Here is a 16185-nt window from a genome sequence, read left to right as displayed (position 1 = left end):
ACATGAAATATGTAGCAGAAATACTGAATGCGATTTGTGTACAAAAGAATGAAGAGACATACCTGAAGCGACAGCAAATACATGTTCACTTATTTTTTGGAAGTGCTTAGGGAAGGTGATTCATTTATTAGAGTGAGTAAGCCAGGGTGGATGATTCAGAAAATCTGCAACTAAGAATGCCTGCTTTTGCATGCCGTAATTTGTACGGATCTTGCCCTTGTTGTAAGTTAATTGCCTTGTGTTGTATTTATGTTCATTCAGGAGGTATGCTTTAAAAAAGGCGCTTTCATTGAGTCTTACCTCTTTAAATATTGCAATGGAGGTTTTTTTGTTAATAAGGTTTTCTAATATTAAAATACAATTCTTCTTGAAAAGTGGAGCGGAGTGGCTTCTATAGGGCGCATTTTCAATTACCCGAATCATGCGTTTCTGCAAGGTTAGTAAACTATGGATGTCGGTTTTCGTCGTGGCACACCAGACAGATAAACAATATTGGAGGCGCGAATGCACTAGGCTATAGTATAATTGTTTTTTTTTTTATTCTAGAAGGTAATAGATAATAGGTAATAAAGGTAATTTATTAATAACACCGATGGATCTTGAAACGCTGGTTTTAATGTTGCCGACATGACTGGACCAGTTTAAGTTTTCTTCAAACGTAACACCAAGGAACCTCTGCGACGTAGAACGTATAATGAGTTCATCGCGGAATTGCAATACTAAGCTATCATCAATACCCTTGTTACGAGGCCGAAAAATAATGTATTTTGTCTTTTTAGTGTTTAATTCCAACTTATTTGCTCTAACCCAGTCTGAAAGATTACTGAGCCAAATATTTACTTCTAGCTCGAGAGTATGCAAGTTTCCACCAGAAAAGAAGATATTAGTGTCATCAGCATGTATGATTATGTCAGGGGTTAGAGGCACGTTTGTGATGTCATTAATGTACAATAAAAAAAGGAGTGGCCCTAGGATGGACCCCTGCGGAACACCGTATTTGATTACACCCATTGCTGATTTGAAATGACAAATGTATGTGTACTGTAGTCGGTTGGTTAAATAATTTTTAATTAGGTTATCAGCTGTTCCCCTAATGCCGTACTCATTTAACTTTTGTAACAAGATATCGTATTTAATGGAATCGAATGCCTTTTTCAAGTCAAGAAATATTCATATTTTGTACAGCTTGTCCTCGAAGTTACTTATTATTTTTTCTTTGATCTTTAGGAACGCCATTTCAGTACATTGGTGTTTTTGGAAACCGTATTGCTTTTCTATTATAATATTATCTTGAGTACAGAAATTTAAAATTCTTTCGTTAATGACCTGCTCTACTACTTTGGGAAAGATTGAGAGAACTGAAATCGGTCTGTAGTTGTTCACGTCATTCCTGTCTCCCCCTTTAAAAACTACCGGTACCCGTGCAATCTTTAATTCATCGGGAAATGCGCCAGTGCACAAAATTAAATTGCATATCTGTGACATTACTTTACAAATATGCAGCGCCACAGCTTTTATTGCTTCTGCCTTTATGCCATCCACACCACATGCTGTTGAATTCTGTAACTTTCGAAATAAGCTCCTTATTTCAGCCTCAACTGTTGGTGCAAGAAATAGCTATCTGCTCATACTACATGGAATAGAAGACCTGTTGGGCTGTCAGCACCAAACGCATCAGACGCGCCACATTGTGAGAAGTGCTGATTAAACTTATCGGCCAGTGCTGTCCCTGTGAAAGATACGCCTTTATCCATAACTTCAAAAACAGGATTACGGTCACTGTTCGGAAAAAGATCATTCAATGTTTTCCAAACTTTTTTTGGATCATTAAGAATATGAGTGAACTTATTCTCATAATACCTCTCCCTTGCCAGCTTTATATCACGGCCCAATTTATTCCTGAACCTTTTTGTATTTCATTAAGTACTCTGGTTGCCTTGTGTTGATAAAAGTAGCGAATAGTCAATCGCGTTCCTTTATGCGTTTTATAAGCGTGGTGTCAACCCACGGTTTCCTGCATTTCTTGCTTCTTGTAGCTTCTATTAGAGGGAAAGCTTTGTGATAAAGGTCTTTGATTATGCTGAGAAAGCGAGTGAATGCCTTGACAGGATCCGTCAATGCGTATATTTCGGACCATTCCGCCTTGCTGACTGACGCTCGAAAATCAGAAATCGTGTTCTTGGTTATCGATCTGTACTTTGAGCACGTGTCACTTTTGCGCTGTCGGCACACTTTCGTCTCGCGTGTAAAAAAACAGGAAAATAGGCATGTGATCACTTACGTCAGAGACGAGGACACCCGACACTAATCCAATTAATCGCGTTGTAAAACACAAGTCAAGTAGGCTTTCAGAATTGGTCGTCACGCTGGTTGGAACATTAATAATATTTTCGTAGCCAAACGAGAAGAAAACATCCAGAAACGCTTATTTGGATCGGTCTATTAAAAGCAGGTTAATATTAAAATCGCCCGTTCGAATGAGGGGAGTGCCAATTGAGCTGTGTACAAAAATCCAACATACATTCAATGAAATCTAATAACATGGATACAACACCGGATGGAGGCCTGTAAATAACCACAAACATAGTATTCGCACACTTGATCATGAGGGATTCATAGTGCTCGTGCATTACAGAAAACTCAGAAATTACATCAAATCATAGATCGTGTTTTACATAAGTAGCTACACCACCCCCTTTCTTATGTTTTCCGGACAGTGAAGAACACTTATAGCCTGAGAAGTGTACAGCATCGTACTCGTCGCGGAACCAAGTCTCAGAGAACGCTAAAATATCAAATTCATGCTGTAATTCATGTAGAAGCATGCAGACAGATTCGTGTTTGCTTTTTAATCTTAGTGCATTCAAATGAAACAAAGACATCTGATTTTTATCCCGTAACTCTCTGCGCTGTCTGAAGGAAAGCTTGTCGTAGTACTTGCTTTGCTGAAAAGGGATTGTCATCTTGAAGGACGCGCATACAAAACCATACTTCCTGATTATCTTATTCTGTCAAGGTCATCCATTGTGATAACCCTGATGACTCGATCACGAGGACCACGACGCACGTAGAATTTTCCATTCTTGTGCCAGGCGAACTTGTACTCTTTTTCAGCCGCCCGCGTCTTCATATGCCAGAAAAGCTTTTTGTTCTGTGCTGAGATTTTCATTCAGGTAAATTTTTGATTTTGATTTTCACAGTTGCGTTTTTTTCCCGAGCCAAGCATCTCTGGTCGCGCGAGAAGTGAAGCGAACCAGGATAGGTGGGACTTTTTCTGACTTTTCTGTACCGATTGTTTCATTTTCAAAGTCAACTGAGTCAGCCCTGACTTTCAACGGAATGCGGTGGACGGCTTCAATGTCCTGTTTCGAAAGTTGTGGAAGCTCGAGATCATTTGCTAAACAGTTCAACTTTTCAAGCAAGTTTTCTTTGACATGATGCGGCAGACCATGCACTTCCAAATTCAGGCGTCTGCCGTACTGATCGATGGCATTCAAGTCCTTCCTAAGTTTGTCGATTTCTTGCTCTTTTACCTTGATCTCAAGTTTTTCCACACGCTTTCGAATCATCACCGCCGTCCAAGACGGACGTCTCCGGCGTCGTCCTCAAGTGAAGCGACTGTCATATACAGCATCATCAAGACTACGACAGTAGCTTTCATGCACGTCGACGCGATGTTAAGCCTGAATGCTATCTCCTGACAGAAATTTTATGATTTCTCCTTCAAACTTGCCCCTGGACTAATCCAAGAGGTTCGAGTGAACCCCTGGAAAAATGTAATTGCCAATGACACAACTGATAAGATGTTGCAAACTTTACTTGGTTTGTCTGAAATCTGTGGGGTCCACACGGGTGCTTACATACCACAGGGTACAAATATAGCAGCTGGTGTCGTAGCTGATGTCGACTTGGATCTCAAAGACGACGTTTTTAAGAACGTGAACGTTTACACATCACCATGCAAAGTAATTAGCGTTCGAAGGCTGGGCTCGTCAAAGTGTATGAAGATACTTTGTGCCTCTGGAAAGCAGCCTAGTCATATAAAGGCTGGACGACATGTTCGACCTTTCGCTATACTGTTCTACTTTTCGTACCACGGCCTTTGCAATTTCATAAGTGTTTTAAGATTGGTTATGTTCAGGGCTTTTGCACCATAGATCTGATCTGTGCCAAATGCGGTGGGAATCACCATGTAGATTCCTATGAAAGTTAGGCATATCGGTGCCCTAATTGTAATGCTGAACATTTGACAACGGATAAAGGATGTCCCTGAGTGAAGAATGAACTAAAGGCACTAAAAGAGAAAGCCAAAAAAAAAGGCAGCAGGAGATGAAAGATCCCGTCGCCATAGTACTGCCCCAGCGACTGAAAAAGCAGCGCGTTCAAAGAATGACAAAGATACAACGCGTCGGAAAGTAGGGGGGGGGGGGGGGGGGGCGGACTTTCTGCCTCTCAGACACATCGTGGCCAGCACTGCCATTGAAATCGTCGGAACAAGTGTCTACAAAGACTTCGACCATAGTGGAAAGCATTGAAAACACAGTACCTAAACCGGTCTCAGCCAACGGCGATGTGCAACTTGTCAACCTTCTGAAGATGCTTTTCAACGTCATGAAATCTCTAATCGCCGATCGTCAGACACCAGCAGCGTCAGCAGCAGAGCAACTTTTGGAGGCCCTCGTTCCAGTCCTCGACAGCCTTCACTAGACGTTTTACCGGAAACAATTTTAACAGATGTTAGCAGCCTTGCCCCTTTGTGCTGCAATGGAATGTCAGGTCGATGCAACCGCAGCACGCTGATCTAGTTCTTCGACTCTTCGCTGTGAAGACTCCACCAGATGTTACAGCGCTTCAGGAGACTATCGTAAGGAAAGATGAATATCAATTGCCAGGCTTCGTGGGTGTTCATAGTAACACTCGATGCGCGGAACCAGCTTGTGGCTCTTTCCAGTGTGGACGCGGCGCATACGCGCAATACTTCAAAATCATCAGTGTACGTGCGTGCTGACTTGGATTTCGCGGTTCTGGATACAAACGGCATCTGTGACGATTAGTTTTAGTGTGCAGCTGTTACTGTGAGCCTTAGAGCTGTGTCTACGACGGTGGCAAGCATATACAACAGGCCTGCACGTTCTCCCGATACATCACTACTTGAGTGTTTAGTGTCTCGGGGTGGAGCATCCTTTGTGTTATGCGGAGATTTTAATGCCCACCATTCGCGATGGTTTAGACGTCCCCTAGACAATCGTGGGGCAGATTAACGAGATCATTATTAAGAAGATCTGCAAATACAGAATGGCGGTTCACCTACATTTATAGGTAGAGGAAAGGAGCATTCCACTATAGACCTTGCGATGTCAACGAGAGATGTGTGCTTAGCCCGGTCATGTGAACCTGACCCGTGGGGCTGAGATCACCTACCCACTTGTTTAACGCCAACACATACTGCGGGTCGCCAGGCTGTCGTGATTACAGTGACTAACTGGGACAAGTTCCGTCAGCTGATCTCAGAGGAACCATCTGAAGACAGCCTGTTTAAACTGATGAGTGAGTGCTTACGAGCAGCTACAGTACAACGACGAGGGGGTATCGGCAAACCATACCCCGATCTAGAGCTCTTGCAGCTCCGCGCATGTCGACGGCCCGCTTATAGGCGGGCACAGCGCTATAAACGACGCACCGACTGGACTATATATAATCGCATTGATGCAGCCATCGGTGGTAGACAAAAAAGCTTCGTCGCAAGAGCTGGGAAACTTTGTGTAGTTCATTGCATACTGAAAATGCTTTCGGAAATGTATGGCGCATACTGAAGGCTCTCCGCACTCCTGAAATCGGCAAGAATCCTACGGCTGCATTGAGCCTATCAACTGGCCAGTCACCAAAAGTTATAGCGCAGGCATTTGCAGATACTTTCGTTTCTCCTGCATCCAGTGGCACCACAAATGGCGACCTTCCTTCTTTGAAAGGTCACAGCACCATAACCGCTTCCTACGGTCCAGCCTGCCATATGGACGAGGCAGATTTCACTCTTGAGGAGCTGCGACACGCGCTCAGCCTCTCCAAACGCCGCACGGCTCCAGGTGAAGATGGTGTGACGTATCAAGCATTGCGAAATGTTGATAAGAGTTTTCATGACCGTATATTGGGTGAGTATAATGAAGTATGGAGAACCTAATCCCTGCTGAATGGAAATCATCCGTGGTGATACCAATTTTAAAGCCCGGGCGCCCTGCAAGACACCTCAAGTCCTACCGGCCAATATCCCTAACTTCAAATGTCATCAAGTTAATGGAGCGAATGGCCTTGTTTCGCTTAGATGTCAGGCTAGAGGAGCTGCATTTTTTCCCCTAATGTCATGTGTGGCTTTCGTCGCCGCCGTGCAGCTCTGCACAGCATATCAGACCTTGCCTCCGCGCTCGAATTTGCTAAAGGAAACAAGCATTCCGCCTACACTCTTTTCCTAGACATACAGCGAGCTTTCGATTCAGTTCCGCATAAGACGATTATTTTCGCTCTTGCAACCACGGGAATTTCGGGTCGTCTGCTCCGCTTTGCGCATAATTTTCTATCAGAGCGCTGGATGAAAATGCGGGTGGGAGGAGTAACTAGTGAATACCGAAATGCGAAGTGCGGTGTCCCACAGGGCAGCGTATTATCGTCGCTTTTGTTTAACACCGTATTCGCCACGCTTCCAAGTCGTTTGCTTCGGGACAGTGACTTCCCTGTGAACATAGCTGTCTACGCAGATGAAATTGCTCTGTGGATAAGCGGTCCTTCACACCTTTGTCCACTGCTTCGTGCAAGCCTGCAAAGACCTCTACACGCTACTTCGGAGCACTTGGGTGAAATCGGCCTGCTCATATCAGCTGCTAAGTCGGCTGCAATCACCCTAAACAACGCGCTCGTCGAACAATGAGCCAACTGTACCTTGTCGAAACGCCTATATACTGGGTGCGACAACACCGTTATTTGGGGTTAATTATGAATGATCGCACCTCTTGGCGTCCTGCCGTGAAATCTGTACGACGCAAATCGCACTCCGTCCTTAAGTATGTGGCTGCCTTGACTGCTAGAGGTGCTGGCTGCGACCAAACAACAGCTCTCCAGGTGCACCAGTCATCTGTACTATCAGGCATGATGTACGCGTTACCAGTCCTGAACATATACCCACCTAGTTTGATGGCCCAACTGGAACGAGATGATCGCGTTGCCCTTCGACTGATTCTTGGGTTACCTCGTGAGGCGAAATCTGCTGCATTACTCACTGAAGCGCATCAGGTACCCCTGAGGCTGCAAGCAGACCAGAGAGCTCTGTATCATTTTTAGCGTCTGAACCGCGAATCGAACAGTCATTCGCTCCTTCATCGTCTCATTCACCGCCCGTTATCTCGCATGGGAAAATTGGCGGCATTATTTATGAATATCACTGACATTTCTGAACATGCTGCTTCAGTTACGCCTCCGCCTCCAAAAGATATCATGAAAATTATATTCCCCATTTAGCTCACAATCCCTGATATGCACAAAAAGTATGATATGTCTGTTTCGGCAATATTCCAGTTGGCTCAGTCTCACGTGTTCGAAAAGTTTCCAGAATATCTTCAAGTATTCAGATGCGTCTGTACACAGCGACGGTCAAAGTGCCTGTGCAGCTTTTTCCCTCCCTTCTACTCAAGTGTGGCGTACCTTTCAAATACCTCATCCGACTTCGTCAACAACTGCCGAGCTAGCAGCGATTATTGCTGCAGTGAAATACGTGCAAGAGGAGCTAACTACATCGAAGATTGCCATCTTTACGGACTCCCGCGCTGCCCTTAGCAGGTTACAACGCAGGGAGATTGATTGTCCACTTGTGCGCAGCAGTACTGACTCTGCGAGAAGAATTCATCACGTGGGTTATCTCTCGTTGCTCAATGGATACCTTCCCACGTAGCAATCACCGGAAATGAAGAGGCTGATCGGTTCGCTTCAACTTGCGCCCATAACAACTATGACTGTCCCGAAATTTTGTGCAAGCTTGATGACGCTCGTCTCCTGATTTGTCGCCACGTACTCAAGCAGCATCCAGACCAGTGCGTCGTAAATGGTACGTTCAGGCGCCGTGTTTGCGGTCGAGGCTTGCCTCGTCGCGCTAGAGCACAACTACTCAAGCTGAGGGTTGGCTGCGTGAACGTGCACGAACGCTTATACAGACAAGGACGTGTGGCAAGTCCATCGTGTACGTCTTGTGGCTGCTGCGAGACACTTCAGCATCTTATATTTGAGTGTTTCAGTACGCAGCGCATGTCGCTAGTGACAGGTTATCATCTCCTTGGCCTGCGGTGTACAACACTGGACGAATGTTCGTACCTCAGTGGTTGTGCGTCTAAATGTGATCAGGCTCATCGCGCTATACTTACTTTTCTAGAGTTAACTAACTTAGGTTCACGTTTGTAGCGTCGAAATTATTGTATTCAACATTCTGTAGTAGCGTGACCTTCAGTGATCGGCCCTACTATGTGTGATCTGTACTGTGTTCTACTTTATTCTTTAGATTTATCTTGTTGCTCTTCCTTTTCTCTTTCCTCCCCTCCTTCCTATTTTCCATTTCTGTGTTGCCGTCACCTCCCTTCTGAAGAGTAGGCAGGCGTTGTGCTTCTTCCGGTGGCAGTTGCCAGCCTGCTCCTCGCTTTCCCTTTCCTGTTAACTGTATATATGTGTTCAAAACAAATAATAATAATGAATGTATGCACGGTTCGCTTCACTTTGCTGAGCGCTTGTAGCCTCTGCCTTACGTGGGAAAAGGCCACTGAGTGTTTTGCTTGCTTACGGGAGTACGAGCCTTTAAATGTCTTACGTGACAGACAAATTTCTCGTTGGGTAGGTATAAAAATGCTCACGCATTTAAAAAGTTTCCAGTGGCGTTTCAGTTCCCGAACGCAAGTTACGCGCATGCCTATGGGTGCTATGCCGTTTTTGGGCATTGCGCGTAGAATGTTTTCAAAATGCCTTGATTGTGTGTAAGTGTGGTTGTTTTTTAAGGCTTATTTTTATTTTGTGCGTATTATGTCCGTTTTTCGATTCTTATAAAGTGTAAAGTGGCATTATGAAAGATGGTAAGACACTGTAAGGAAATGCACAGTATTTATTATTTCAAGCAATTTGGTAATGTTATAGTCACATTCATTTGCTCCTACTTCTCCTTTTTTCCTCTTATGGAGTCTCGTGGGCATGCCATGCCCGCGACTTTTCCCGGACGCGTTCAGCTCGTGCCCGGCACTTGGCGGCGACTTCCGTTTTGGTCCACAATCGCTCAGCCTACCGCCGCTTGCGTTGCTGCTCTGTCCTTCTTTCTCGGCTCTCGGCCTTTCGATCACGAGACGAACCCGGTAAATCCATAGCGCACACAAAACCCGTAGCGACTGCCAGAGGAGGTCAACCCAGCGCGCCTCCGCTTACCTTCCTCCTCCGCAACGCTTCGCCTCCTTTCTCCTTTTGCGCTCCGCTCAACGCCACCTAGACTTTCCTCTGGGTGGCGTTGTTTGCCGCGCGCTCGGCGCGCAAGATTACCTTCTCCACCTTCAAGCGCCTTCCTCCTCTGGCGCTCCCTTCCCTCGTGGTGACACACATAATCTCGCCGTTTTCACAGGCGGAGCGTGTACGCTTGCGCGTAGTAAAACAACCAATGAAAACAACAATTTTGAAAACAAGAGTGTACATACAATAAGGCGCAAATTGACTACAACAGAATAAGAAGTAGAAGGGCAGCTTAATGATAATGATAATATTAATCAATAGTTTATTTTTCTGGCGAGCAAGAACACTGGGGTGTGGGCGTTGGTGCACAGAAAATGTTAAACTGTGACTCAGTGGCAGGATAAACAAATTGAATGAGAAAAGAACAACTGGATAAACAGCTAGATAATTAAAGAAATACAGCATGAACGCACAATTGCGATGCGGAGAACACCTAAGGGAGAAGAGCGTAACTACGCAAAGTCAGGAGACGATCGCAGCCAGAACGAAGGCTCGAAAGAAAGTGCGAAGTTATCAAGATTGAGAAAGTGACAGTCGTAAAGAGTTTCCATTCTGTGTAAATGCTAGTGTTCGAATAAAGAACCAGAACATGGAAGAGCTAACGTTCTCTGGTAGCCTTCAGCGGAACCAGCTGTGAAACAGAAGCTAGTCGACCTGAACATGTGACAATTCGTGAATGATTTTTCTATAAAAAGAGCGCGTCGGTACAACTACGCCTGCATCTAAGTAACGGAAGGGTAGGATGATTATTCAGACTTGAAAAGTTGTTGGTACGCAAGGTCAGAAAACGGTGCTTAATAAATACTCAAAATTTTGCTGCACACGCTCAATTTAAAACGGTAGTTAAATTGCGTTTGCCAACCCACACCACTGAGGCGCATTCAAGTAATGGGAGACTTACTGATGCAAACAATTTGAGGAAGAGAACTCGGTACGGAAATATCTTGTAACTCTGCAGACGGAACCGAGCGTGCGTAGGCCTCGCGAGGCTACGCGCTTAGTGGACGGAGAAACTTAACGTACAACGAAAAAACACTGAGGCCGCTTATTTCAACAAGTTCTCGTCAACGCTGCACCATGAGGCCAATAAGGGAAAACGATATTGTGGGTTTTACGCGAATGTGACAGAATTCTGGTTTTCGATTAATTTCGTGCGAGCCCCTTTAAACGGGCACCATTCAGAGAGTGAGGTTAGGTCGGACTGCAAGCACGGCACCTTGGGGCGCGCCACTGTATACCGTAAAAACAAAAGATTGATTGTTGATAATATTAATACAATGAATAATAATAATAATAACAATAAACTATCACAATAAAATATTAACTATAATTATAGTAACAATCAAGCCGACAATAAATAATTTATTCTCATTTACAACGTCTTGTGACTATAGCATGTTTTCCCCGTCACTAGCGTCAAGCAGGGCATATGAAACGCACATTTAGCGTCGCACTTTTTACTCAGTCATCGAGTGCCCCAGAAACGGCCGCACAACAACCAACGCACTAGTGGTTACATCCTCCTGACACCTTGACACAGTCACGCTGCGTTTCATCCTTCTTAAGATTACCTTGGAAGCGAGTGCGTAACATATTTATCTAGTACGTAAGGCCAGATGCCATACAGATCTGTACGGGAGTGGTTCAGCGAAATCCTTGCCATTAGCTCTCGTGGCAGTGGCCACTAATTTGAGGCCAACCGTTGTATCGTCATACGCAGCGAGAAGCACCTGTGAAAGTGCGTTCCGAAGGCCACATTATAACACGGAAATATAGAACGTAGCGCCAACATGCCAAGCCACCACGCCTTGTTAAATGCCCGTCACTGTCTTTGTCACCGCCATGTTTCAAAGAGGTTGCCAATAGAAAATGTCGTCTTCAACATCCAGGTATTCTGTGGCAGACACCTAGTCACAGTTTGAAAATTAATAAGTTTGAATTTTGAAAAAGTGAACTTTGACACAGCCACCTTTTGAAAAATTATTCGAAGGCCTAGCTCCTGAAAAGCCTTTAAATGAGAATTTCGCCGATTCATTCATTGGATCGGCCGCCGACCTCGCGAGTGCTTTTGGGAATCTCTGGCTCACTCGATGATCTCCTCGCTGAGCCATTCACTCTGTCTAAGGTAGCAATCTTTCGAATCCCTCGATGAATGATAGTCGCGGAAGATCACGGAAAAGAGGGAGGACACGTGTGCGGAGCGCGGCTGCTTTTCTCCAAAGCGCGCTTGAGGAGCTCAGCTTTCATCGCTGCTAATAACTCCGGCAAGCGGGTTTGTTTCAGCGATACCCAGATTAAGGAAGTCCCGTGAACATGACTGCGAAGTACCCGCTTTTAATTAGCTGGACTTCTCGGTACAGTCAAGTCTCACACTAAGAACAGACGCAACTAATAGGAGCTTACTTAGCGATGCTCCCAATTATTCTTTTGCAATTAGTTGGTGGTGGGTGGTCATAGGATTCTATTTGACGCCCTTTTTTTCGGTTATGTCTCAATCACCTGAAAGAAACGGTCCATTTTTGCCCGGAATTTACATACCTAGCCTCGAAGACATACCGATGTACATCCTTACCTATGTCCTAGCCCTTTTCTCAAAATGTAATAATGAACTAAAGAAGATTCCGGATGATGCTTACTTCCGGGACCTCCAGAAACTGTCCCAGCTGCACGTAGATAGCTTAGGACACTACTTTTAGTAGACTTAGAGTCATTGTCGATGTTTTCTGGAAAACAATCACTTTGCCACGCCCGGGCACGACTGCCTTTGTCTGCAACACGTCTGTAGTCTGTGACCTAATTGGTGGAAATGACTGACTTTCAGACCTCGAGATAACGTCGAGAGTAACATAAAGAAAACATAACAGAATACCTTATTCAGCGCATGACAATTAGGTGGTTGTTCAGGTATTCTTTGAACGGCAGGCCATGGAACGTTAAAGAAACACAGCCACCCTAAAAATGCATCAATGAGTTAGGCTTTAGCAGAACGTAAGATGTTATAGATAAACTCAAGCTCTTTATTTCATCCAAGTAATCCAAGCAATTGCAAACGATGTGCTGTTCCTGCGAGGCCATTGAATGTTTAAATAAGAGGTGCTTCGGCGCCTCCTAAATGTCATCCCTCATATAGAGTCGGAAAGTGAATGCCGAGACGTGTACGAGGTCCGCGTGGTTTCAAAACGCGCAACAAATTGGGCTCCATGTCAACCTGCGTTTCGATACCCGATGTTGTTATCTGGACTGCGAAGTGTTTCAGACCGTATCGCGTTTTATAGTTGGAGTTCACGTGGACAAATTACCCCCAACTTATGCAAGGCTAGGTCCGTGTGCAGTGCGCAACACCACTCCACCTTTAGTACGCAGAACATGCCCGATTATGCTGTGACAAAGGAATCGTTAGATTTTCATGCAGGAAAAACTATGGCAAGGGGACACTTACCGACATAATGTTGCGCTAAAGCACAGTTACACAGAAGAGACACATAACACATTGCAGGCGCTGTGCCTCTTCTGGAGGAGGAAGAAGAAGTGATCGTAGCGAGCAGCTTCAGCTTCGAGCTCTCTGCATTTTTTATTTTATTTCTGTGATCTCTGCAATCAGTGACAAGAAAACTGGGGGACGTCGTCCTCTGCAATGGGGGACCCAAACCCCGCCCAGCAGTTGGGTCCTGAACGGCCAGTTCGTTATGCTGGTGCCGTGAGTGACCGCTTCGACCCCAGCATGGTCCCAATTGAGCCATATGATGGCTCCTCTACTGATTATATGGGCTCGGACAGCGATTTTACCGTGGTGTCAAGCCGACATCTGAAGAGAAAGATACGAAGAACATAACCGACCAGTCGCCAGGCGATGAAAAAGGCAAGTGGCAAGCAGTAATACACTATTGCATACGTACCAACAACGACAACAGACAACCTCAACTCACTGAACAGGCAGAGACTGTCGGAATATTTTGAACGAACTGCCCATGGTCAAATAGAACAAATACATATAAACGCTCGAAAGAACATCCTCTCAGTGGAAGTCAATACACCGACAATGCTGGAGACACTGAAAAACGTCACTCAGTTGGGAAGCATCCCTGTTCGCGCATTTCCCACATACGGCAAGGAAGCGACGACAGGCGTCATCTACGACGTGGACATTGATAATACAGACACTGACCTGGCGAAACTACTATCATCGTCGGCTCCTGTGCTCAGCTTTCACCGTTTTGGACGTTCCCGATTGTGAAATTAGTGTTCCAGTCGGAAACTTTACCAACATAGGTCAAGGTTGGATATGTGAGGCATCCGGTACGTCCTTACGTGCCGAGGCTTTTGCAATGTCACAGGTGTATGAAACTTGGGCATGTCAGTGCAGTTTGCAAGGGTGCACTAACATGCAAACGATGTGGTGGACCTCACGGAGACAGCAATTGCAACGTTGCTGCGAAGTGTCCAAATTGTTCTGGTGCTCACGACGCAACGTCAAAAGGGTGCCCAAAGATCAGGAAGGAAATGGGTATTCTGAAGAAGATGTGTAGAGATCATTCCACGCGCAGGGAAGCGGCAAGGACTATCCGCCACCGCAGAAGCCGTTCACGACACCGACATCAACGGGACCGCAGCCCTCTTCGCGTTGGAGGAACGACAGCTCAATTGCAGCATCCACCCCCTCCTCGTCTCAGGAATGAAGAAGCACGTGCCTCAAAACCTTTGTATGCTGCGAAAGTACAAGGCGACTCATCATCGGCCCCAAACACATCGGAGACTCAGTGGCCCTCGTTACCATCAAGGCCTGCGGGAGAGCCCTTATGCACCGCTCCTACACGCACTGAAGAAAATGATAAGATGAATGACATTGACGTCACGAGTATGTTGAAAAATTTGATGGGCTCCATGCGCAGGATTCTTTCCGGCCTAAATACCCCGGCTGCCAAGGCTGCCGTGCAGCTACTTTAAGTCTTGGAACCACTGCTAGTGGTTCTTCACGAAGCAAGTATGGCGATGATGTTTGAAGAACGGATGCATCAATCGCTTGTTATGCAATGGAATGCTCGAGGCCTGCGTGGTCGTTTGTCGGATTTCCAACAGCGGGTATTTAAATACCAATTTCCAGTTATTCTTATCTGTGAACCTAATATGGATTCTTCTTTCCGCATTTCTGCATATGTCCAGATGTGGTCTCGTAACGACCAAACCTCGAGCAAAGTATTAGTTTGTATACGTCACGATCTGATGTATTTCAGACATGACGTCCCATCGCATACTACTAATGATTACGTATGCCTCACCATAAAACGCAGATGTCGCACGGTTACAGTGATTCGAGGATATATCCACCCAAGAGCGAGGATCGATTGCTCGCACCTGATGGCTCTGCTGCAAGCATCGCAAGGTCATCATAGTGTGATCGGTGAGTTTAACGCGCACCGTCCCCTGTAGGGTAACACTTCGATGAATTCTCGTGGCAAATATTTGGCCGACTTCATGTGTAGTCGGGAGCTAAATGTGCTCAATGACAGGTCTCCTACATTTATTCGTGGCATGTCCTACAGCAGTTGTCTTGACCTAACGTTTGTATCAAGGAGCCTTCTGTCTTCAGCATCCTGGTCGACGTATCTAGAGACTCACGGTAGTGACCACCTCCCCACTTACGTTCACTTTAGCTGGTTTCGCCGTTCAGCCTCACGTTGCATTCGTAAAACAGACTGGATTTTATTTAAGGCCTCTGTCGACACCACCTGTCAGAGTATGACATCTCCATCCGAAATAGAGGACATCATTGCCTCTACCCTGCGGTACTAAACCAGAGAAGTCAGCATACCGAGGCACAGATCATCGGTCGACATACAATATGAGGCCCTTCGTGCGATCCGTCGCCGCGCGGAACGGCGATACAGAAGAACAAAGTCACCGTCAGATCTTTCGAGCAGTCGCCGAGCTCAACGACATGTTCTTCGACATATGGAGAAGCTTGACAGGCAGCGTTGGAGGGCTTTCTGTGGATCCCTAGATCCTAGACAGCCTCTATCTAAGATCTGGCGGGTCATACGAAGTCTCCAGGTAACTCCACAACAAGGACACCCATTCCGTGCGGTGGCTCTACATCAATGCCGGACCGAATTGGAGGTAGCAGAGGACTACTTAAACTCATTGTGGACGCATCCAATGCAGACTTCATCCCTTGTCACCATCGCGCCCCTGTCACCTGATGAGCGACTCGAAGTACCGTTTACGACGCAAGAGGTTGACGCTGCGATTTCGATTTGTCGGCGCTCATCGGCACCAGGACCAGATGGAATCACGTACGTTGCACTCTGCCATCTTGGCACCGAATCATGACGTCTTCTTCTATCTTTTTATAATACGACGTGGGAGACAGGAAATGTTCCAGATTTTCGGAAATGCAGTCGCGTTGTAGCGCTGCTTAAACCGGGAAAATGCCCTAACGAGCTTTCCTCCTACAGACCAATCACCTTAGCCAGTTATGTCGGCAAAGTAATGGAAAGAATGGTCTTGTCAAGACTGGAATGGTTTCTAGAGAGAAATAATTGCTTTCCTGATTTTATGCACGGATTTAGAAGAGGCCGTTCTTCTATTGACGGAGTTATCGACTTGGTCTCCACTGTTGAACAGAAAAGAAGTCGCCGTCGGTTAGTTGGAGCTGTTTTTCTGGATATT

The sequence above is a fragment of the Dermacentor andersoni genome, chromosome 9, assembly GCF_023375885.2.
Source record: "Dermacentor andersoni chromosome 9, qqDerAnde1_hic_scaffold, whole genome shotgun sequence".
Classification (NCBI taxonomy): Eukaryota; Metazoa; Arthropoda; class Arachnida; order Ixodida; family Ixodidae; genus Dermacentor; species Dermacentor andersoni.
Note: the sequence above shows the minus strand (reverse complement) of the source record.